We start from the raw sequence: 26,601 nt of genomic DNA on the forward strand, positions 1-26,601 counted from the left end.
ACATTCTCTCTTTTCCTTAAAGTTTTTCAATTTTTTTCAAATACTGGAGCTTTAGGAATGGATGTGGGGAGGAGAGAGGGAGAAGACAATAGAATTGTGTACATCAAAATAGAAATATGCATTACAATTTAGTAATATACAAGTATTGTGTATGTCTAAAGCACTTTAGTGTTCATAATAATATTAAGCCCACAGGTGTTTAATTTATCACTATTGAAATATTAGTGGGTTAATTACTAATTGTCATTCAGAGAGTATTCAGAGAATATTCTGAAACACTGATTTGGTATCTGGGATGGTACAGTTGTCACAATTTGGCTTCATAAAGTATTCTATAGTGTAGTGATAAGTTAATTGATGGCATGACACACAAAGCCATAAAGAATGAACAAATTACTTTGATTGCATTTTCCCATGGATTCTTTGCTATTGGTCCTTCCTATGATTTCTTGCTAAGCGAAATTATTTCAGTTTCTACTTCTCTTCTACAAAGTTGTCAGACACTATTTAAGAAATAATGACAATCCAACAGATGCTTTCAATGGATTGTCAAATGCTGAATTTTAAAGCTCTTATGGATATTCAGAAACTAAATCTTAGACTTTTTACATAATTGAAAGAGAAGAAATAAATCTTTTGATCTATTATTATATTTTTTACCTTTAAGACATTTTATATAATTCCTCTCTATAAGGAAATGTAAGTTTCTATGCTACAGAATGAGACTAAAAGTAGTCAAAACTTATGTTAGTAAGGCTGTGGTAAAATTTCCCAGTACAATGATATTTGATCTACAGTGGGGTTTTTTTTAGCACTTCTTAGTCAATACATTCCATTGCAATTTTTCAGTGATGACCTGATTTGAACTTGTAAAACAGCCACTATAACTTAAATAAGAATCATTTATCATTATTCTATAAATAGTAGTTTAATACAATAACAATTCAAATTGATTTGTACGGCATCAAATTGTATATACCTGAATATATATATCAGTTCACAAGTATAGCCAGTGAACTCATTCTAATAATAACTTTATCCCATTTCTCATTTTGAAAAGCAAATATATTAAAACACACCCAAAAGAACACATGCACACAAACACATTTTTCTATTACTCAAAGTTGTTAAATATTCCAAGTAAAAATCAGTTAGATTATCTGGTTATTGATACATTGGAACTGAAACAGTTGAGTAAGTATGTTTATGACAACTATACTAAATTACTTTTAAAGAGAAAAATCAGCTTTTTAAAAATAAAATTATCATATATTTCAATCTAAAGTTGCATCCACAGTTTTTATAAAATTTCAGAAAAGAATTAATACACTGTGCCATATTAAGCTAATTTGGTTTGATTTCATTGTTTTCAAGGCTTTGATATCGTTTTTCCACTTTTCTCTCCTGTCCTATAATGATACTAGAGCAAATCAAAGAAGCAGTGTGCTGCTGACACAGTTGTGCACTGATTTATGTACTTCCCTTTTTGTATCTATATGAGTGGAATATATCCAATATTCATTTCCATAAATGGAGGTATTCAAATAATAAAAATGTTGTTTTAAAATGCATCATATAATGTGTCCTCCCATTTGAAACAATGCTTCAGGAGTCACTAAAATTTTGTGTGTCATGTGCATACACGCACACACACACACACCAAAATAGCTCAGATTTTATCACCATTGAATAAAGTAACTGTAATTACAGCAAAGATTTCTCTCCATCTATTGTAGGTATTTAGGCAAGCCCCATAATCTAAATTTCTAATAACCAGATAAATATACCTTAAGAATCACTAAGACGTATATATGAAGATGCGATTCATTAAGTTGTTTTATATAAAATAAGTTGATGCTAAGAGAGAATCTCATTTATTGTTCCTACTTCTATTTTTCTCTGGTGATAAATTGCACATTCTAATCACAAAATATTATTTAGGACACCTCTCATTTTAGAATGATAAGGCGTTCCAGATCTCTTACTCCATATTATGTTTCAGTTTACAAAAAAAAGGGGGGGCAGGGGAAAAAGCTTCTTTGTTTCTTTATTTACATACCTATTCTCAGTAGAAAACAGTCTTGTTTGACTACTGTAATATGTTGGCATCAAAAACAAAGACCAGTCTAAACATTCCTACTTTAATATTTTATACAAATTTGATAATTAAAATGGACCACATTGTGGGGTTAGGAAAAGATTGAGGCCAGGATTTATTGTGTTATATGCATTTGTTTTCATTCATATTTGCTCTTAATTCCAATTTATATAAAAATATAAAGAAGACGATTTAAATTCTTTTCACATAATGAGAAGAAAACAGTCACATGAAATCACCTGCTTTTCATACTACCTTTGACTCGCTTGTAGTAAATATTCACACATAGTATAGGGATGTCATGGAAGAATGATTGCTCAACTTACCATTGTTTCATTAATGAAAATGATTTTGGAAACAGAAGACTATATTAAGTATTTCCTTTTGTTTTGTTTTTGCTTTATCTGAGAAACTGAAAGAAGCTGCTAAAATAGATCTATTTTCTTTTCATTTTACCGAATAATGCATGAATGATTATAACATATGCTCTATCTCTAGTTTTTCAACCAGTGGAAAAGTGCCTGACACAGTAATCACGACTTGTTGGGTTTTCAATCTGATGCCGTCCTATTTTATCATGGTAGTTAAATGTCCGTTCTTGTTCAGCGTGATAAATGTTATGGCCATTTAACAGAAGGGGGGGGGGAGAGAGAGACATGTTAAACCAAATATTGCTTCAGATTGTGTCTTTTATTCTTCTTTATCATCATATCTTAATTTATAGTATAATCATCATTATCACAACTGTCAGCCTCATTTAACCTTCCCTGATCTCCCATGATTCTTTGCTGTCAGGTCTGATTGCCTACCTTCTGCTGACTGACTGATAATGGTTGACTGATTAGCCCTCCCCAAGAAAAAGACAATGATATATAGAACAGTGCAGCTTGCTCTATATATTAATGAGGAGCTGGCAAAGCTTTGATAAGACTCTGGAATAATCCATCAGTGAGAGAAGGAGCTTGTAAAAACTGGTGGAACATTTCATGAGAGAGACACCTGGGAAGGATGTAATGACCCGGCAACTAAATACTCCTCAGCTGTCTTGCCTCTGTTGTAATTAACATCAGATAGCTGCCATATGGATAACAGCAAGGAGTTTATCAGTCCCTCAAATCCAGTTTACATTCTCTCAATTTTGCACCTAAGGCTTTTGGCCTTTACAACATATTTAGCAAGCAAGCAATTAATAGCTCATTTTCTTTGGCATTAGGCACTGTTTATCTTCTGAACCACCTCTTATCATAGGCTGTTACCTCTGAAAAGCTGCCGTCATTGGTGGTGGTGGTTTTTTTTTAAGCTCTAGTTGTTACATTTACTCAGCAGAGGCCTGCTTCACCATTAGATACAAAGCTTCTGATGGCTACTTGAGTTTGAATGTGCTGTTATTACAGGTATTATATGAAATTGCTTGTGTTATGTGAAGGGGATTATAGAGATTCTGGATCAATAAGTTCAGTGGATGTTGGGAGTGATTACAGTACTCTGTCAATTTTTCCCATTTGGCTGTCAGTACTGATTTACAACACACCACCTCTTTTATTCACATCAAATCATTCACTTCATTGGCAAATTCTATATATCTCAATTTGCTTTAAGTAGCTGATTTGTGTAAAATAAAATTACTTTCTGTCCTCTGTGTAACATATAGGTATAGTAATAAAAAGAAATGCAAACATTTGAGAAGACATTTAGGGCTTTTTTCATAGGTGGTGATTCTCTATTTTGTACTTGGCATCTATAACAGAAGAGTGCAAATAGCTTAAACATCTTTACAACAAATGTAGTTAGCAGCCTGAAATGCAAAATTGGACAAGTTGTTTTATGCAAATAAATGAATGAAATGCAAATATTCCCAGAAAGAATATAGCTTTTCTTCTTGGTAAAAACAAGTAATTCAAGCAAAGAATGGCAAAAGACATTTCTCAGAGGGAAAACTCTTCTTTCTGCCTCTCCCTCTCGCACACATACTTTGTATGGAAGATCAGCAGGTAGTTTTCAACAACATACAATGGGACTGTAAAACTCAATTGCACTTCAAAGTTAGTAGAAGTACTGTAAATTAATATAAACTCACTTGAAAAAATTTATTTAAAAAAGAGGAGGGGAATATCCTTTTTTTTAAAAAAATAAGACCTTGAAAACATAAAAGAGATGATTGAGGGAAGGGGAATGATGACTTGCAAGAAAGAAGAACTTATTTATAAGGAATGCTAGGAATCTATGTACTTTGAGATGTTATAGTGTAAATTTAACATTTTGTTGTAGATCAGCTTACCATTTGTCCTGAGTTTTACTACATGCTAGCGTCAGTAATAGATATAAATCAAGGCATGGTCATGCTGTTAAGACTAAGAACATACCCACGTTGCACCCTTAAACTGTTCCTCTGCTGATACTGGCTTAACAAAAACTTGTCTGAAGTGATATTCTTTGGCAGTGGCTTCTAGGGATTCAGTCCAGAATTCTGCCATGGATTCCCATTGACAGTTCTCCTATTGTGTTTTCCTACCTTTCTGCTTCAGAAGAGCAACTGCCAATTATTTTCTTTTCTTTGATGGGTCTTATTAGACATGCAGTACATATTCTTGTGCATGTCTATACATAGAGACATAAAATATATAGGAACAAAAACCAACATTTTTGTTAACATTAATTATTTTTCTTTCCCTAAGCATTCTCCCTTTCTACTTTGCTTTTTGTTTTTTTAAAATAAATACCCTGGTATACCACTGCATTTTTTTTTTCTGGTCAACTTTGCCATCTTGTTTCTCATCAATATCAGAGATTACGGAGCTTCAGTGAAGCAACTCAAGTGAGGGGCTCTGCACAGTAACCATTCCAAATGCAGAGGTTGCACAGTCACCAAACTGACAGCAATACTTAAGCCGGCACAAACTGGAAAACATTCGTCTCAACTAGAAGCAGGGAAACATGGATGGGGATCCATTTCCATTATGCTAGAGGACAACCTGGCAGTATGCTCCAAATCAGTAGGCAATGTTTCCCATTAATTCAATGGCATAGTTGAATGAAATTAAAATCTATCCTTTCTCTCCTTCATTTAAAGCTACAAGGGAATAGGCTTGGTCTATATGAGAGTATCCCTGAGTACAATCAGAATTATTTTTCTGTGCAAAACATGACAGACTTCATTCTTACGAGGAAGAATAACCTGTGCTTGCAGAGATAACAGTGAAGGCAAAACTGGCATATCATCTCTCACATTGAGCAAGTCAGCTTATACAAAGTGAAACATGACATGCAATGTATTTTTGACAGAATGTGCAAAATAATATCAGTGCCTTTCAAGACAGCCTCTGGAATTTCTATATGTATATTTTAAACACCTCTTTTTAAAACCAAACTGGAGTATAAACCTATATCATGACTAAGAAACGAAAGCAATCCAAAGATAAACAAATAAAAAAAAAACCTAAACAAAAAGACTACTTCTTTAGCCTAGTACTAAAACAAAAGCCGCCCCAATTCACTCTTTAATGGACAATGCATTTCTAAAGCAGAAGGCCACAACACATTTTGTGCCTTCTTACACAAAATGTTTTCATTAAGAGAAGAACCCTCTCTGACTATTAATAAAATGTATAAAATACTTTGTGTTACATTTAGTTACATAACTTCTATTTCCACACAGCTAGAGGGTACTCAGACAAAAGTTTATTGCCTTAAGCATGAACCCCCATTAGTGATTTATAGCATCTGCTAGTCATTCAACTATCTTCATGCCCATATAACAATAATGAGGATGGGCTGTGTAACATTGGGTGGTTCTAGAAGCTGCTTTGGAGAACTGGTTTCAGTAAGAAACTCACCATTCTTAAAGTATAGAGAACTCTGAAGAATATTTGAGCACTATCACAGTGCTTCCTGGAGCTGCATTCCTAACACAGGTAGAAGTTTAGCAGGTTGGAAGCTGCCACCTGCCAGGAAACATGAAGGAAATGCAAGTTAACTGAGTATTAAGTTTCCTGTGCTGAGCTAGCATTATATTTGAGTTTAGATCTTGGATGTAAACTCTTAGGGAGTTGTCACATAAAGTTGTCAGAAGATTAATTTGTTTCTAGTAGCAATATCAAATCATCAATCTTTGAGATACCCTGGTGCAATAATAATAGAGAATTCTAGTGTGCAATATGTTGAAATCTTATGGCAACAGAGGCTTACAAAGAGAGTAGCGAGTACTCTGTAAACGTGAGTTTGGTGAAAGGGTTTAGAGAATTGTACCAGTAATTCTCAGCAGCTTCAATTCCCAGGATTCTTTGGGGTATGACCTGAGAAATTGGTATAAAAGTGACCAAAGTTTAGTTCTGCCATGATTTTTTTGGGAACTTTTCAGGGTAACCCATAACAATAAACCAGAATTAAAAGCTATAGAGGCAAGTGGTAATTAAATTAAATACCAAATAAACAAATTGATGTCGACTTTAAGTCATACAATGAATTGTACATGTTTAACTTATTGTTTTCAGTTTCCTTCCTAGCAAAGGTAAAATTTTGTGTTCTGATTTTTAAGCAAATGTTCATCTATTTTTCTTTAAAATAAAAACTGCATTTATCTCATAAGTGATAATATTAATAAAAATAGATTTTCTATGCAAAGAGAGTGTTCCTTCTCATGTTGATATTTCTAAATATATAACTAAGAGCCACTTTGGTCTAGTGATTAACGCATAAGGATAGAAACCAAGGGAGTGAGAGTTCTAATCAAATTCTAGTCCTGCTTTAGGCATGAAAGCCAGGGGGATGATTTTGGGCCAGTCACTTCCCTTCATCTCATAGTGGGGAAAATAGGAAGAGGAAGGAGTATCAGGTATGTTAGCCACCTTATTCATAAAAAGAATAAAGACAGGATAAATCTAATAAACGAACATAGAGCAATAATAGTGGTTATAGTACTGGACATTACTGCATTCAAATATATTATAAAGTAGGACAAAATAATTCTTTGTTTATTGTCTGTCTAGCAGAAAATGCTCTTTGTGTTAATATAAATCTAGTACTTATACTGCTTTCAAGGTGATCTCATTCATGCCTTCATGTTTAAAATATCAACTGCCGAATTTAGAAATGCAACAAAATATAGAGAAGATACAATTCATATGCATCTCAATATACTGTCTATTTTTTTCTCAGGAAACATTCTATTTTAAAGAATATTTTAATATTCAGATACATTAAACATCTCAAAAGTTTTTCTTCACCTATCATGCAAAGGCATCTAGAGGAAAATTTTGGCTAAGTATTCTACCTAGTCATACAGCTGCTTGGCTGGAGAAAGAGGAGCCTATTAACTAGGTGTGGATTACACCTTTCTGCCTTGGCTGCAAAGTGATTCAGATAGAAAAAGGTTCCTATAGCACTCCTTCAGGAGCTGTTCATGAAGAATTGAAGAACCAAGTAATTGGGGGAGGTTGTTACTGTGAAGAGATGAATTAAACCTCCCTGCAGCTGAAGTTTTTTAACCCTTGAGTTTAAACAAACTATATCAATCGACAAACAAGATAAGATTAATGTTATTTTATGAAAATGTTTTTTGACTTGTAGTTAAATTTTAAAGTCCTAGAGAAGCGTAAATTGGATAAATATATGGGGAGATAATTTTTTTTAACATACATCAAAGTTGCCAATGACAGCGAAATAAAAAGAGGCTATGTGGGAGAAAACAGTGCAAGGGAAACAAAACTAGAGGCAACTAGAAATATTAAAATAAAAATTAATAGTTTTATTTTAGAGGCAAGTAACTTTTACAACTTGGCACATGATCAGAAAAAATGTGAAGTATCTAGAGGGTACCAGACTGCTTATTTCTATTTTATTCTTTGAACAGTTTTAGTGATTTATAATACATGTTCACATTGTATTGTTTAAGTTGCGCCTGTGTCTTGTAATCACAGAGTCTATTTGACAATTCTTTTACTGCTATATCTTCCCACCTTTGTTAACACAAAGTTAAATTGAATTTATATATACAAAGGTAAAGCATCAAAATGCACACAAGTGCAGGCACAGTAAGCAGCTTTTAAAAAAATACTTCATGTGGCAGCATTAATACCATTCTATGTTTGATATACCAACATCACATGTAATAGATAAAGCAAGGACAAATATTTGCACTTTGCCTATTTAATTCAGGAGTTAGTAATCCACAATTGACAAACCATATTTTATGTCCCAAGATTATCAACACAGTTCCAATTGTATTGCTGAAATTTGGCTTCAAATTGCCAAATCAGGAAAAAGAAAAGAGGGAAAAAGTCTATATATGTTCCAATTGGTTTTATGCACATAGAACATAAAACATCTGAAAAAATGCAGATCTATTGCAAATGCTTGTTGTCATGACATAATTGCTCCCACCCTCTGTGATTGCAGCATAATCAAGAAATATGAGTGCCCCCCAATCAGTCATATCTGATATGAATACCATATTCCAAAGCAATTTAAGCAGACTTTGGAATCAGATGATGCTTCTTCCTCTGTTCAGCAGAGAATTTGTCTATCAGGACATTATGGAAACTGCATGATGTTACAGAAGAAAGACTTAGTTGCCTCATCAAAACTTTGGACCTGAAATGTTCAAGTATTGTAATTTCTAAGAGATTTATGATGAAATGGTGCACCTGTTGCATAAAGCAAGTGTCATTGGTCAGAATGTCTAACCAGATGGTATGCATATTCTATTGATGATTTAGAATAACTTGAGCTCAGACTAAATTACCATTCAAAAAATGTTAAATTCATATTATATGGTGCCGAAGGTTAGTGCTGGTACTGTTCTATTACTTTACTTTTGCTTTGTTTAAACTTCCTTTTTATTTCTTTTTTGTTTTTATTGTTGTAAGTTGCCTTGTTCAGTCACTAAGTCATGTCCAACTCTTCACAGCCCATGGACCATAGCATGCCAGGCCCCCCAGATTCTGTCTTTCAGAATCTGCCAAACCCATGCCCACTATGTCGAGGACACTATATAATATCTCATCCTCTGTTGTCCCCTTCTCCTTTTGCCTTCAATCCTTCACAACATCAGGGTCTTTTCCAATGAGTTGTCACTTCTCATTTGGTGGCCAAAGATAGGTGGCAAATAAATAAAATAAAAATAATAAAAATAAAAATAAAAAAATTAATAATAATATAATATCTAAAGGAAAGTGAAGAAGAATGCACTGAAGTTAGTATATCAGAAAGGTTGACTATTAGAGAGCTCAAACTGGCCTACAAGAAAGACCAAATGAAGAACACGGAGGCATGGGAAGACAAAGCATTACATGGCCAGTACATTAAAAAAAATAGCAGGGAAAACAGATAATAACAAGACCTGACTAAGAGCAGGAAAGTTGAAGAAAGAGAAACTCTGGCTGCACAAGACTAAGCCTTAAGAACAAATGCACAGACCTGAAAAGAAAGCAACAGGCAGCAAGTGCCGCCAATGCAGAGAAACTGAATAAACAGTGAACCACCTGTTAGCTGCTGCAAGAAGATTGCATAGACTGTCTACAAGCAACAGCATGACAAAGTAGCAACAATGATGCACTGGAAGATCTGCAAGAAATATCCTTTGCCTGCAAGCAAGAACTGGTGGGATAATAAAATAGAGAAAGTAATAGAAATTGAAGAAACTAAAGTGCTCTGGGACTTTAGAATTCAGACAGACACCTGCCACACATAACACCCTGGACTTAACAATTGCCAATAAGAAAGACAAAAAAACCTGTATAGTGGACGTGATAGTGCCTTCAACAGCATAGAAGAGAAGAACTTGAGAGGACAACAAAATAGAAATACCTGCAAATAAAAATAGAACTACAGTGGCAAAAGCAAGCAGAGGTAGTCCTAATAGTAATAGGCACCTTCGATGCAATCCCAAAACAACTGGAGCACCACTTGAACATCACTGGCATTGACAAATTCACCACCAAGCAATTGCAAAATGTCGCTTTACTCAGAACAGATTACATCCTGCAATTATATCTGTAACACCATCAAACATCCACATCTGCCTATCCCAAGTTTCAAGGACTCGATAGGTGGATACAAATGCCAAATCCAGTCTGAACATCTGAACAAACTATAATAATATTTCAAACACCAAACTGTATATCAACATGAACAACCTCTTACTTATCAGTCAAGCTATAATTGGGTATAATCCAGGACTCTCTGATGGTAACAAATTTGTTGATTTAATGAGAAGTGTATCTGAGAAAAAGGTGCATTTGAAAAATTATGTACCATTCCCATTCCTTTACAAATTTTCCTATGATGATGTTCTTAGGTTAATATTTTTCTGTGCCTGAAGGGGGGTCATGTTAGAACAGATGCCTAAATCCACTGCTTTCCTTAGTTACAATATCAGTAATGGTAACTTCACATTTGGAGAAGAGACTAGTCAAATGTCTCTTCCTTGAGATCTCATAAAGTTGCTGTATTTCTCACTAATTCTAGCTAAAGGTTTATATAGTTTTGTCAGAATACAACTATTCACTATTGGTGATAACTTTGCCACCTGTTTCAAAGAACCTTTGCTGACCTTCCACAGTAGCAACTAGCAGTTGTAATGTTTGCTATCATGCTTAAGATTTTCACCCTGATTTCTGATGCTTGCCACATTTAAAAAAAAGTCAAGAAGATGCTTCTCTTTTAGCCAGCTGTCAACCCAGGAAAAGAAAAGAAAAGAATCAAAAGGGGATAATCTCCCTACTCCTTATGCTTTATACCCTCCATCCTTCTACTCATTGCTAATCTCATTTTTATCATTTCAGATATGTTAATATCTGAAAATGTAGTTAGTTTATAGGCATTAGACTTCACTAGAAAGTCATTGTAAAACCAAAGCCTTAGCCGTCTAACATAAATAAGTAATTCACATTCATACACAAGATATTATTAAAATGAAGTCACTTAAGAATATATTACTCTCTTCAAAAAGGATGCTTTAGATGTGTAAATGCGGCCCATGGTTTTCCTCAGTGTTAACAAATGTCACCTGGAGTTAATTCAGTTGCTATATTTCCAACCTCAGTCTGAATTGCCTTCTAATAGGACAAAAGACTTGGCGTTCCCCCTCCCTTAAAAAAAATGGTAATCTACGTAGGTGAAAACAACATTGAAGAATTTCGGTGTGACACATTTAATAGTTCAAATGAGAAATAATTGAATACTTTGCAGCACAGTTTATCACCATGGGTATTACAGTGTTAAGTATTACTTAGTTTGACCATGTTAAAGTGAGAATGGATTGTTCAGTTGTGAAGCATATTATTTGTGGTCTATTTAGTTTTCTGCTTCTTCCTGTGAAAATTCCTCTTTTCTCTCCCCCCGCCCTCCAGAACAGCACATGCCAAGAGGATAAAAAAAAATGTAAGGAAGGTAAGTGCTTGCAATAATAAACCTTTACCTGAGGTGAAAAGCATTGCTATTTTGAAGAACAAGATAATTCAGGAGTCTTACTATACCTACTGATTCCAAACAAGAGTGACACCTAGTATTGCTGTACTAGCTTATGTCTATTTTCTCTCTGTATCGTTCATAATCCTATATATCCAATTGGGTCAAAGAGTTACATCAGCAGTACCATGACAATTAGTTAGATCTCAATAATTCTCAACCTATAATGATCTACATCACAAAGCAAAACACATCCATTCAGTGATATGGAAAAGATTATGATGTTGGGTAACAATAATAACACAATCATACATACACATTCTTAGAAATAAGCCTCACCCAGTTTAATACACCATCCTGTACTTCTATTAAGTTTTGCCTGAAACTCCTTATGTAAAATGCTAAAAATTTTAAAAACTTACTTTCTAAGGAATCTTCTCTTGAAAAAGAGGTCATGTCTTTTTGGAACAACACAGGACAAACTCAATTCTTGTTCAAGTCAGGTTTAAGAAACACAAACCCCAAAGCTATCAGAGTACAGTCCCTTTCTAAACAGACTTAATGACAAGTGATCCTAGAAATGTAACAAATCATTTAGAAGATATACTTCTTTATACTCTTTTTTTCCTTTCTCAAGTTTTGGTCAACCCTGAGATTTGCTTTAGAGGGAAATATCTGTGTACCACCTTGCTTTTGTCTCAATCAGAGGGTTTAATAGTTAAAGTAACTGAAAAGGACCAGCACCAGAAAAGCTTCCGTTACCAGAGTAACGGTAAAAACAGACCCCAGTCTCCATGGCAAAGGGAAAAGCTATTTGCTGCAGCCTTTTCAGACCTTGAACAGACACTGACAGTTTTCCTATAATCACTGCAGATTATTTGTAGCAACTAACTATATTATAATGTTAACGATAGGAGGGCTTTGAAATTGCACTGGGGGGGGGGAGAGAAAAGAAACAAAATACATGCAAAGAAATGTTTACCAGTTTAGCTAAGAGTGAATTTATCAATTTAAAAATCACAATGTAATTCACTCTCCTAATCCAATTGAGGGAGGTCTTCTTCATTTTTTATGACTGTTGTTCTTACAGTTCATACAGAAAACTATGCTACTGAGAATCCTATATACATTAAAGTAGCATTCGCTAGTATCTATTGAATAATGTATTGTAAGATTCCACACATTGTAAACATAGTATTCTTTACATTTTGCAGCTGTAGTATTATGGTATTAGCAGTAGAAATATTCTTGAAGTACCTGAATGACTCTTCGTAGAGTTTTGAATGAGATATCTTTAATTTATAAAACACATTTTCTTCTAATTACTGTGTATAAGGTTTGCAATAAACAATCCAAATACATGCTTACATTTCCAGTGCACATTGCAGTTATTTCATTGCAGTTATTGCAGCTAAATATTCAGCCTTTATTAAGGTGCTCAATTTGCCTGAAGTTTGTCTTATGTCAGTTTACTTGCATTTTTTTGCAGTTCTGTTTCAGCATTCTAACATTTAAGGCCACAACCTGATATGGATTTATTTTTGAGAATATATTTATATTTTGGACTTCCCTGATAAATATGCTACATGTAGTCAGGTGCTGTTTGTTAAAAGATCCATGGAGAATTATGTTACTAGTGTTTCAATAGAATTAGAAAGGAGATGCAGTGGAAATTAATATGCCAAAATTAAACTTACAGTACATAACAAGGTACACAACACTGAGATGTTCAGTGATTTAAGTGCTATGTCATGTACCAGTAGGATGCATCAGTCATAATATGCCCATTAAATTAAAATTTTGTCACAGAATTTATAAAACTTTTTCTATCTGTTTGATGGGTTTCATAAAAGACAATAATGTGGGTTCTTGATAGTGTTCATAGTGTGACTTGAGTGGCACTGTTTCGTCAACACCTCACAAATCCTTGACTAGAGGAAACAGTGAGATAGAGATAGTTAATGATTTATGTTAGGCAGAACAAGACTACTAGTGATAATACTGGCATTGAATATAAATTATTTTTGCTTTATTTCTGCTGATGATAATTTGGCAGTGTTAGACAACTTTTTCATTGTTAAATTTCATATGGGTGTTTCAGATTTTTGAAAGAATTTGGGATATAAGATGAATTGGGATAAATCTTTTCTACTTCCTTTGTACTCTGATACAAGTAGTTCTTGATTTATGACCACAACTGGGACCAGAGTTTCAGTCAATGAGTGAACTGATTATTGAGCAAAATGCCTACTTGACCATTTCACTCAATGACTGCAGGCCCCACTCTCTAAATTGTGCTTGTTAAGTGACTACATGGGTCATTAAGTAGATGGAAGGCTATGTGCAGAAAGGAATTTGTATGTTGGGCTGGAGAAATGAAACAGGTAACTTCGTGACCATTTATCCATTCCACTGCATGCGTTTCTCTCCCCTCTGTACATGGAAGAGAACATGTGCTCTGAGCTAGAGAAATAAAGTGGGTATCATGAAGATCTTTGCTTTGTTTCTCCAACTCAGTGCAGGAGTTTCTTCTCTATGTGCAAAAGGGGAACTTGTGCACTGGGCCAGATAAATGAAGAAGGGATCTTTAAGATCCTTGCTTTCTTTCTGCAGCTTGGCAAAGGGTTCCATCCCCCACTCCTTGGGTGCATGGAGGGGATGAAAAATCCTTCAGCAGGTGGCAGCAACTTGCAACTTCCCTGCCAGCTTCCCCATTGATTTTCTGGGGATGCTGGCAAATAAGATTGCAAATGACAATCACATGATCACAGGCTGCCTGGCAACTGGTCATTAGTGCGAACAGGTTGCCAAGCACTCAGATCACAATCATGCAGAGGGACAGTGCAATGTTTTACGACAGGCAGAAGTGCTTTACAGACCATAAAACACCCTTTCTGAGCTATTATTCCTTTAAGCAATCATTAAACAACCTGTCATAAAGACTACCTGCATAACAATAGAACTATGTAAAGAATTGGGTTTTATAACATTTATGGGCTGTAATAAGTATCTTGGACTGTATATTCCTACAAATATTTTTAAATACATGGAAATAAACGCATTAAAAGTTTCATAAAAGATTGCCATAGAAATCAATATGTGGATTAAAACACTAGTAAGATGATAAGAATATTTTTCCACAGAAAATAAATATATTTTAAGAAGTACTCCAATGTTAATCCCAAATAAACATTTTCTTTGGGTCAAATAAATTATTGAGGAAATTTTTATAGGAAAATAAACCATCCAGTATTATGTTGGATTATTGCATGCATTGCATGCATAAGATTATTTTTTGAAGATGGTGGTTTTACTTTATCAGATTTTCAAAAATATAATTTTGCTTCCATTTTATTGGCTATATCTATGGAATGACATTAAAGATTTAATATTATATTAAACACTATCCCAAAACTTTGGAACCTGACCATTTTTGAGGAATTATGGTTGTATTAGGGATTGGGGTATGTTAAGGAAATTATTTGGAGAGATTGGAAGCTTTGTGTTTAATATCCTGATATTAAAATTATAGTATTATAGTATATTCAGAGATGTGCAATTTATCTGTTACTGAAATGGGAAATTTACCTCATAATAAAAAATGACCTAATAATAAAAAATCCTTTTGTTACATGACCCTTTCCAACAATGAGTAGAGTATCTTCATTTTTTAATTTAGAAATTGCAAAATTTAAAAATATTGTTTAAGATTTGATGTATATTTGATATAGTTTGTAATCCTTTTTTGCCATTTCTTTCTTTTTTCATTCCTTATTTTGATTTGTTGTTGGTTTTCTTTTCTGCTTTTCTTTTTTTAGTATTGTGGATTATTTTTTGTAAATTTTTAAAAAGAAATACAAAGAAAAATGGGATATACTGTACAGAGTTAATAATTTACTCTGTGACCCATCTTTGTCTACCACTTCGCCTGCAATTTGTTTATGAGACTGCAGACCACCCAATATTGAAGTTTTGTCTGAGAATTTGCCAGGCAGTTCAGCTGAGGCCTTACTTGCTTAAAAATGGTTAGGCATCTGTGGCCCTGGATCAGATTGCACCTATGTAGTTGGTCCCTGTGCACTGATCCTGCAACTGGCTTTCCATAGAGCTCTGGGAAATGAAACACCAGAAGAAATGCCTGAAGGAGGAAGGCAAAGAGCCAATCAGACTAAACAAAAGTAAGACCCCATGTCTGAGATTTCATTGTGGCTATAAGAGTAACAAAACATTATTTCTTCCTGAATATAGGGTTCTTTTATCTTTGGTCTTCGATGGGTTGTTCTTCTTCACTGGTATGTAATTTGTAAATATCTTGGACTCACAGCTCTTACTTATAGTGCAGATAACAGTTGTAACCTTTGCATAGTATATCTAGTGCTCAAACTGCACAAATTCCTGGAATGCAAGCTCTTTGGTCAACTCACATCTTAGTCACCTCATGAATGGATTATTGTAATTCACCCTAAATGAGCATCTATAGCTAGTCCAGAATGCGACATTGTGGGCAGTGATAGGCATGCCTTATACTCATTACTCTGATTCTTCCACAAGCTACACTGGTTACCAGTCCACTTTCTGCTGCAATTCAAGATCCTGTTTATCACCTATCAAGCCTTCATGGAATATCGATTGATTATTTGAGGGGCTGCCTGTCTGGTGAAACCAAATAGAATGGGCAGACTTCAGGTCCCATTGATCAAGCAATGTCATCTAACATGACTCAGGATGCATACCATCCCTGTTGCAAAAACTATAGTTTGGAATGATATGATATCCCTCCAGATATTTCGTTGATCTCAATGGTGGTAAGGAAGCTAATAAAGACCTTGCTATCCACCCAGGCTTTGGGGTTGGGTGAAGATTGAGTCCTTTTGGATAGGAGTTCAGTGAGTTTATTTACTGTTTTTGTTTTTTTTACTGCTCATGATGTTTTTATTTTTTGTCTTTTATTATTTAATCATAGGACATTCAGACTTGTTGAGAGTTGGACAGCCTATGAAATTGTATTCATAAATAAGTAAAAGATAAGAGCAAATCATATGTGCTAATCTTCAAATCTCTTACACTGCCAACAAAGAAAAACTATAATCATTCTTTCTGATGCATTCAGAATAAATTTTTTTGATCATTTAATTTCAACTTGATATTCAAAGAAACAACATTTATTAAAGATTTACATCCACTGATGTTCTGTTGTCATATATCCAACTCTTTATACCATGAATCATAAATCTTACTAATTTCAACTTCTTATATGAATATAAAATTAATTTGATTTCAAATGCAAATTCTACAGAAAATGAGCACATTTGTTGACTGATAAGATGCAGACTGGTATGATAATGAGAATGATATAATGCAGATGAGGGTGATTTTAATCGTACTATAACAGGAATTGGTAAGAGTGTCTTTAGATTGGAACAGTACAGATACTTAAGGTTATTTAAATTCTAAATAAAGCATTCTGTGAAATATTAGTAATACTGTTTTACAACCCACCATTAGGTCCAAAAGTCCTATTGAATGGGTACCCTTACAGGTACTTAAATGTATTTTTTCAACCTAGTTTTCAACATTTGGAAAATATCTGCCAATTACATTTTAAATGTGATTGGAATGAAGTTTACACAATATTTATACCATTATATAATTTATGGTTGCTATTCATTATCAATATTTGTTGAGGAAAAATTTCCACTATGAAAATAAGTGATGAAACCTCTCCTTGTCTTAAATCTAATTTTATTAAGTGCTATGGTTTTCTTGATTAAAGATGGGTAAATAGGCCATCAGCTTATCTTATTTATACCCATCAGGAAGGTTCTATACATCCTCAGACTGCTTTGTGACTTATTTATGAAAGAAAATAGAAATCTAGGGCTTTGGCATTTGTTGTCAACTTTTGTCTGTTGCACTTTATTTTAAGACTTGCTTAGGCTCACACCATTTTGTTGCTGTATAATATTGCCATAAAAATTGCATTTTTTTTCATGAACTTTTTCTGCTATTTCCTAAACCAAAACAATAACAACAATCCATCAAGTCATTTTCTCTTTTTTTCCAAAGAGATTTGGAAAGCAAGCATTGCATTGCATTGCATTGGCATGAAAGGAAGAAGACTTTTCATGGTCCTTTTGGTTCAGATTGCTCCTACCAGCTTCTCAAGCATCTGGTACAGTGTTTCCCTGCTGTCTAAGGGTTCGTTCCTGGAGCAGTCATCACTGGATTGGTGCTTCTTTGAAGTTTGTAAATGAATTGAGTTATGGATAGTGAAGCAGTTGTTGTTATTGTTGTTGTTGTTGTTTTGATGCCAGCTGAACCATACTATGATCTTGTTTTGCCCTACATGGTCACCATTCTTGGAAGCTAGAATAGATCCTGCATGCAACACTGTAGGAATGTAGAATATAGAATAACAGAGTTGGAAGGGACCTTGGAGGTCTTCTGGTCCAACCCCTTGCTTAGGCAGGAAACCCTATACCATTTCAGACAAATGCTAATCCTATCTCTTCTTAAAAACCTCCAGTGTTAGAGTATTTACAACTTCTGGAGGCATGTTGTTCCACTGAATAATTGTTGTCAGGAATTTTCTCCTTAGTTCTAGTCTCCTTGATTAGTTTCCACCCATTGCTTCTTGTCCTGCCCTCATGTACTTTGGAGAATAGCTTGAATGCTATGCCAAAGGTCATGTTAGGGTTCCTCAAGAGATAAATCGGAATGACATGAGTTTTCTAAAACCTCCTGAAGATAGTAACTTTGAAAACAATTGTTCTAGAATTTATATAGAATTGTACCAATTGGAATTTTAATATCTTAGGTTGCAGACCCAAATTCTTTACATCACAGTAATAGGAGGTACTCTATTTGTGCCATTTTTTTCAGATGTCAAGTTTGGTCTCTATGTATGCTTCATTCAGTATTGCAGAATGAAAGGTTGATATGATATCAATCCTCTTTTGAGAGCAAAAACATTAAACCCTAACCTATTGGCTCACCTACTGGCTTACTTTTTACTTGTTCTATGTACTCCTAAAGAAGATGGATGGATGGATGGATGGATGGATGGATGGATGGATGGATGGGAGGGAGGGAGGGAGGAAGGAAGGAAGGAAGGAAGGAAGGAAGGAAAAGATGGGGCATGTTCATAACCAATGAAACGTAATATTGGATCTCTATATAATAACTAGGATATCAAATGGCCTTTCAGTTCTTCAAAAAATTACCTTTCCACTGTAATTTACTCTATTCCACCCACTTCAATCCATTTTCCACCCTCCCAATAATAATAATCCCAGAAGAGTTTTGGCCAAATAAAAGATGTGCTAATGATTATAAATGGTTCAAATATTCTGTCCAGTGAGTTTAAGTTAAGTGATAAAAGTTTCATGTAAAAAGAAATAATAAGTGGAATTTCACACATATTATAGCAATTGTAAAAGCATCCAATTTACATGGAAATAATGCAAAAGAATTCGGACCATGATGGTTTAAGTGAATCATTACATGCATCGCTGATACATTTAGAAATCTACAGCATGCCAAGTATGTTTCTTTTAGCATAATAACTCTTGTAATGGAGCCTTTAAAAGCTTTAAATGTATAGTTAGATTAACCTTTCCAATTGGATTTTGATATTGAAAAAGAAGAAACAGGAGATCTTTAAAAAGCCAATTAAATCAATATTCATTTTCCCTTTATCAGTGTATATAGTTTCCCTTGAGGACCTATCAGTCTAAGAAACATTATTTTATTTACTTGAATTAGAATGAAAATTGTTTAACTACATTAATCTTTTATATTTCTCAATAGTATTTGAGAAGCACGCTCAGTGTAGAAATAATGTTTCAGTGAATCAGGATATATACAATGACTACAATTCTCTATGTGCTTACTCAAATGTAAGACCCATTGTGTCTTATAGTTCTGTATGTGTGGGCAAATTGGACTACTTTAAATATCTCTATCTCTACCTACCTTTAAACTCAGTTTCCCCCAGTGCTCTGGTTTTCACACTTAATTGAGTCATGGGTAGATAATCCAATCCACACTGAGGTTATTGAGGTATAGTTTTAGCTCCAGATCCTGATGTGTTCCAGGTTAACCTGTTTTTCCCAAATTAGTTCAGTCATCAAAATAAAATGGGATTAGACCTCTCTTTATGTCCCCCCCGCTAAAAAAGTCCTATAGCAGTCCATAGAAAAAGTTTTATGTTGGTGTGGTCTATTAGCAGGTATTGAAATCACAACAATGTCAAGGACTGTAAAAGATCAATTTATATGGCAATGCCAAACAAGGCCATTGCTGAAGAATGCTCCAACTATAAAAGTGCATTCTTTCATTCTTCAACAATACATAGAATGAGAACTGCCAGATGTTCAAGCTGATTTCATAAGGGGCAAAGAGACAAGGTATCAAATTGCTAACACCCATTGGTAATAGAAAAAGTAAGATCATTTTTAAAAGATTTTTTGCTTTATTATTATGTAAAGACTTTAAACTGTAATAAACTGTGAATATCCCTTAAATCATGGATATTTCAGACCACCGCACGTGCCTATTAAAAATCTGTATGGTAACAAGAGCAACAGAACATGAAATGGCTAAATGGTTCAGAAGTGGGAAAGGAGCTGAAGTTGTATATTGTCATTTATTTAACTATATCATAAAAAATGTAGGAGATGACCAGGCTGAGCCTGAGAGAGGGTTCAAATGCATCATCAGTCATGAGTCCCTGTGCGCCCACAAGAGATCTAAATCCAGCCCACGTTCAATTCCTTCTTAACTCCCCCTTATTTGTTTTGACCATTAGTAGTTCAGATTCTTGTAGAGAGCTTTCACCTGATTTCCCTGACGTTTGACAAGAAATGCTGACCTAGAAGAAATTTGAATTAAAATTACTTGGAGAAACATAAACAATCTCAGATATGCTGATGATACTGAAAGAAAGGAAAACTTAAGATATTGGTTATTTTTGTATGTAAGTATCTTATTGGTTTATCAAAATATAAAACACAGAGATATAAAGAAAACTGAAAATAATGGGAAAACAGAGAAGGAAAAGAAGAAGAGGAAAAAGTGTAGGATAAAGGGGAAAACAAAAAGAAAAGCATTGACTTCTGACTCCTTTTGGTGCAATAGAATAAGTAATAACATATAATCTTGACTTTTTACTTTTACTTTTATATAATAATATATACTAGCCATTTCTATAACCACAAACCTATCTAGTCAATAAAACCCAAAATCAAAGTTTTATTTTTTCCCACCTCAAGTCCAAAATCCAAAAGCAATTTCAAAGTAGAAACAAAAATAATTGTATTCTTTTCTTTAACCAAAGTGGCCCATTCAGCCATCTCTGCTCCATCAACTTTTCCAGCCATTCATCCAAAATATCCTTCCATTTTTATGCATAAAGTATTCTTGCTTCTATCAGCAAGAAATTGGTTGTGAGAAGTGAAAGAAGGGAGCAATGCCAACTCTGAAAACAAGCAGAGAAGAAGTTGACCTTGTAACAGATTTTATCTTCCTAGATTCACATATTCACAAAGATGGTTTTATATATATATATATAAAGTTAAAATCTTGGGTCTTTTAATGATGCGGGAAAACACCTGAGATTTTAACTTTTTACATACACACATCTGTGAAAACTATTTAGATCTATCTTAATCTCCTTCGTCTCCCAATGGGCAGCAGGGAGCTTACTGGCTGCTGGAAAAAAAGCCTAGAAACTAGTGGATTGGGATTTCACTGAACTAGGGCTGCATAAAAATCTTGGTTTACGTAGGAAGAACATGGCTAAAGAGAAATACACACACACACACACACACACACACACACACATATATATAATGTATATGTATATGTATATGTATGTATATATATATGTATATATATATATATATATACGTTTTCTGAGGTTTTCGTGGGTGTTTGTATGTAGGTCTTTGGTTATTTGGGTTTTCTCCCACGTAAAATTGGAAATATATATATATATATATATATATTCCTCTAGCCAGGTTTTCCCTACATAACCAAGGTTTTTTTGCAGCCCCAGCTCAGTAGAATCACATCCACTCGATTCTGGGCTTTTTTCTTTTCTAGCAAGCTCTTCCTGCTAGGTGGGAGACCTATATAGATCTATTTCCAGCTCGTTTCTTTCATCAGTAGGCCACACCCATATCTTATGTATCTTCCCTGTAAAGGTATAGTTTCTATTTTCTTACTTCTTCGTAGGATTTATGTATGTTTTTCCTCTAGCCAGGTTTTCCCTACGTAACCAAGGTTTTTTTGCAGCCCCAGCTGAGTAGAATCACATCCACTCAATTCTGGCTTTTTTCTTTTCTAGCAGCCAGCAAGCTCTTCCTGCTAGGTAGGAGAATGAAAGCAAACGAGCTGGAAATAGAAGGGCTGAATCGGAAAAAAAAACCCTGATGCCTTTGAGTTGTGACCTAGAAAATTGTTGAATTATAAGAAAATTAAATCATTGACCATTTAATGTAAAACCAAGAAAGGAAGAAATAGTGAAAAAGTTAAAGCTAAATGTTTTGAATATAGAATGTTAAGCCAAAATCATCGAAGACAGCATTATGCTTGGAGCAAAGTCAATCAAAAAGAAAAAGAAAAAAGAAAAGAAAAGAAAATGATGGGTAGACACTATCACTGATGATACAGGTATGCCCTTACAAGAATTCAAAGAACTGCCTGCTGATAATCTTGGCAAACTGATGTACAAATAATCAGAGGTGACTGAACAACTCAACAACTAGCAGCAGATTACATAAATTGTATTGTGGAAATGCAGCCTTTGTTGCTCTATGATATGAGCACCTCAGTGTGTTATAAACTGAGTTAACCAAGATATAATCCTTTGATATAATCAAAGGAAACTATTTATCACTTCTTTGTATGATCACGTGTCTTTGCTACCTTAACACCACCAAAATCTTACTGAAATCTTATGTGCAAACCAAGTTCAAAGCTGAGTTTGATGGATTCAACATTTTGTTGGGGACTGTGAATGTTAATTAGTACTTTTTTAATTTTTTAATTTTATTGAAAATATTAAAATACAAAATACAAAGGCATTTTTTTAGCAATGCCAGACAAAACTAGACAAGAACATTAAAATTAAAAAATGTGGATTAAAAGGACAAAAAACAAACACATATTATCCCCCTTAGTTGAACACTGACAACTATAATAACTTCTATTTGCAACATCTATTTGCAACCGAATTTGACCTGTAATATATAAAGTTTAATTAACAGCAACATTAAAGTTCAAAATTAAAGCTCATTAACTAGCTCTAATAAAATGGCCTTTCAAACCTGATATTTTCAGATACATTTGACTAAAGCTCTAGAATTTCCAGCTAGCAACATTGTAGTCCATGGGTGTTAAACTTGCAGTGTCACATTGCTGTCACATGACATTTTGCAATGTTTTTTCCCTTCATGGAGCTGGGGTGGGCGTGGCCTGCGCATAACACTTCCAGCCTGCGGGCCACCAATTTGACACTTCTGTTGTAGTCAAATCCAACTGAAATTCACCAACTTGAGAAAGGCTGTAAAGAATCATTTTAGTAAACATTTGAAATGGAAAACAAGATGTGGGAGTGTAGAAATATAGAAAAGGTAGTATTTTATATATTATAATGATAATGGAGTAATTTATGTCACCAATCTTGAGGTACCGTATATGGAATGTGGCTTCAGTATATTTCTATAGCATTTAACCCAGGATGAAAATCTTATGTAACTTACAGGTTAGACTATTACAAGAATGGTTGCAATGGTTGCATCGCCAGGTTCCAATTGACAAGCACACAGTTTTTATAATTTCATTTTAACTTATATAATAAAAATTTCCTACATCAAAATGCAGTTCTTGGAACAGTATGGCATTAGCAATTGTTACTACAAAGCAGCTACCAAGTTCTTGAGTCCAACACAAGTTCCAATGCTTGCAGACTATAGCATTACAGACAGATTTAAGTGGCATTTTCCAGATATTCCTATAGTAGAGTTGCAGCACCCTTCCCTATAAACCAAAAGTACCCATTGGAGGGAACTCTGCCAAGGGTCCCTCAAATCTGGGAGCACTCTTATCCAATTCTAGATAGCTATCGAGGACAAGGTTATTCAGTGGTCAGAATAATATATTCTGACTCAAATATTCACCTTACTTCTCTTGTCAATTAAAACAGGTTCTCAGGTACCACATCTTTGGATGATCTAAATGCTAAATAATATTCGGTTTAATCAGAATCTGGGCATTACATAAGATGTCATTGAACAACAGACATTCTACAGTGCTGTTTTTACTTCTCAGCAGATTCCTTTTCTGTATGCTGTGCAATTATCATATAATTTGTTTTTCCTATTCTCAGAGGAATGCAAAATAATACATATCATAGAAACAGACTGAGATTAAATTTGGTCTTTCCAATAGAGAGTTCAGAAAGTTAAAGAAGGTCATAATATCAATCCAGGAAGAATTTCAAGTGGAATATGAAGAGAAAGATAGATGCTTCTAATTTCATCTTCACCCTAACACAGCTGCTGGTTATTGACCTCTAATTTTTATTTGCCCCTGCCTTTTTAGCCCTTGTCAAGGTATTTACTCAAGTAATATAAGGCGGATTAGTTATCCCTTAGGAATCATTAACCATTCTTTCATACTCACATTTCAGAGTGACAAAACAGTAGATATATTTGGCATTATTTTCCATTTATCTAATGATTTAAAAATGTGTTTATGACTGAAAATATAGAACTACTGTAGTAAATTGAAATTAATCCAAAGTACCATGATTTTAGGTTCCATATTTAGATTTAAGCCAAAATTTTATATTAAAAAAGGGGGAAAGACAATCAACAATAAAACCCCCCACAAATACATAAATTAGATTGCTATTATTAAACATAACTAACATAATTAACTTCAAAAGAAGTGTTCCATAGTTCAAGAAAACATAAGAAAAATTCTTCCTATCTATACAAAGTACTGTCCTCTACAAAAAGATAATCTGTTTTTAGAAGGTCTTCTCCTATAGACCTGAACATCTGATTTGATCCATAATGAAACAGATGATCTCTTAGAAATGTTTATTGTTTAAACTCCTTTTAAATTTCAACAGAAGTGATAACCCAATGATACTGGCATTCATCTACATAGCCAGGTGTCAAATCAGAGTATTCCTAGTCAGATATGTTGTCCTAATATACCTAGGGGCACCACATGGAGGACCACCAAGTGGAAGAAAGTTTATGTATGAGATTTTGACAAAATAATGATCTACAGTCACAGCAAATACCTCACATTAAAAATGGCAAACGTTAGGCTTGGAAGGTATACTTTAAATGTTCTTAGTACACTGAGATCTACCAACCAGAGCCAGATGCAGAATAGTGATCTGCCAAATTGATGCAGGCCAACAAATACAGAATAGGATGTTTCCAAACACAGCTGAACCCAAAGTTTGTGATCAGTATCAAAACCAAGCTTACAAACCATTTGTACAAAGATCTACTGAGTTTGCTTCAAGCATTTCCCCCCAGTATACTGTATTTATGTATTTATGACAGAGGGGGTTCAGACAGGAGAGATTTCTAATGAATTATCTTGGAGGATTTCAAGCAGTTGCTGATGTATGGCAAGCTGTCCAGTATATAAACATCTTAATTCCCTTCTTCCCCATTTGACCCATTACATGCTCCTCTGTCCTATGATGGTCAACATGCTAAATCCTACTTTGGTTTGGGTCCCATCAGTCCCTATTTACACTGATTTCTCTCTTCTGCTTCAAACTACACTGGCTGGTCTTTGGGAATTTTACTTTACGCATGGAAAGCAGCTATTTTTTTAATGTAGAAAAAATATATGCCAGATGACATTACAAATCTTGGCTAAAAGAATAATCTGAGAGAGATAAAAGGTTAAGTTGCATTTCAAGGATCTTTCCATTTCCATTTCAGAGACAGTATCTGCTAAAACAAAAACTTCAGCTGCCTTTAATTATGTGTTGATCTAAGAAGACATTGAAGCAAAAGAGGAAATTCTGTATAGTAAATAACTCCCTGATAGCAAGGAAGTCATCCTAGGATCAGCTAATAATCAGGAGACAAATGACATATTAACAACCTCCATATAAAAACTGCCAAATGAATGGCCGGTCATGACAATTAATTAGAAAATGAAGCAACATACTGTCCAGAGGGATGGAAATCACCTAAGTTATGTAAGACAAGCATATGGAGTCCCTGTATAAAACCAGATGTATTCACTGTTGTGGATTTAATCTTTTGGGACAATTAAAATTAATTTAATTTTAACTTTTTTTCAAGTTAAATGAAATATTTGTGCAATAAATGCAGCATTAAGATTTCATTTTATTAGTACTTAGCTTGTTAACATTAAAGTACAATATGGTTTGTTGATCTAAGGAGAATATTTGGACTTGCATGACAAAAAAACCCAAACAAAAAACCAATCCATGCACTGTTTTGTTTTGTTTTGTTTTGTTTTGTTTTTATTATATTTTATTATTTTATTTTATTTTGATTTAAACTTATATGCTGCCCTTCTTGCCAGAGCTGACTCTGGGAGGCTTACAATAATTAAATTAAAATGCAATATACAACATTAAAACAATAGAGAACTTAAATTTTAAATTTTAAATTAAAATTAAAATTCAGTTATAATAAAATTGATCAGGATGGAGAGAGAATGAGCAATGTGCACATGAGGAAGAGCTGGAGTTCTGTCTAATCCATTAGGCACCTTCAAAATGCCACATTCCCATTGGGTCCCCAGGCCAGTTGGCATAGCATGCCTTCAAGCCTTTTTGGAAGGCCAAAAGGGTGAGTGTGGATCTCATCTTGGGGAACACAATGTTCCAGAGAGTAGGAGCTATGGCAGAAAAGGCTCTTCTGGAGCCCACCACTCTGTCCTTGACTGATAGGGTCTGCAGCATGTCCCTTCTGCCAGCGTGTGTGGGGCAGCTAGACCCATTCGGGTGAACCACTTTCTTAGACAATCTGGACCCATGCCCTCAAGGGCTTTAAAGGTGATAATAAACACTTTGAACTGGACCT

The 26,601-nt window shown here is 34.3% G+C and overlaps 1 protein-coding gene across 4 annotated transcripts in view; it reads right to left on the reverse strand.

Moving 5' to 3' along the window:
* The window catches only part of SOX1 (SRY-box transcription factor 1), a 486,872-nt gene that overhangs the window by 238,693 nt on the left and 221,578 nt on the right, over positions 1-26,601 (reverse strand). For 3 of the 4 annotated variants that reach the window (XR_015734550.1, XR_015734549.1, XR_015734547.1), the window contains exon 5: positions 5,932-6,039. The exons of the other annotated variant lie outside the window; for it this stretch is intronic. The gene's annotated coding sequence lies outside the window, so the exon portion shown is untranslated. The remainder of the gene's footprint in view (positions 1-5,931; positions 6,040-26,601) is intronic. 4 annotated transcript variants of the gene reach the window in all.

Source organism: Pantherophis guttatus, chromosome 5 (assembly GCF_059756535.1).
Source record: "Pantherophis guttatus breed Tessera chromosome 5, ASM5975653v1, whole genome shotgun sequence".
Taxonomy (NCBI): domain Eukaryota; kingdom Metazoa; phylum Chordata; class Lepidosauria; order Squamata; family Colubridae; genus Pantherophis; species Pantherophis guttatus.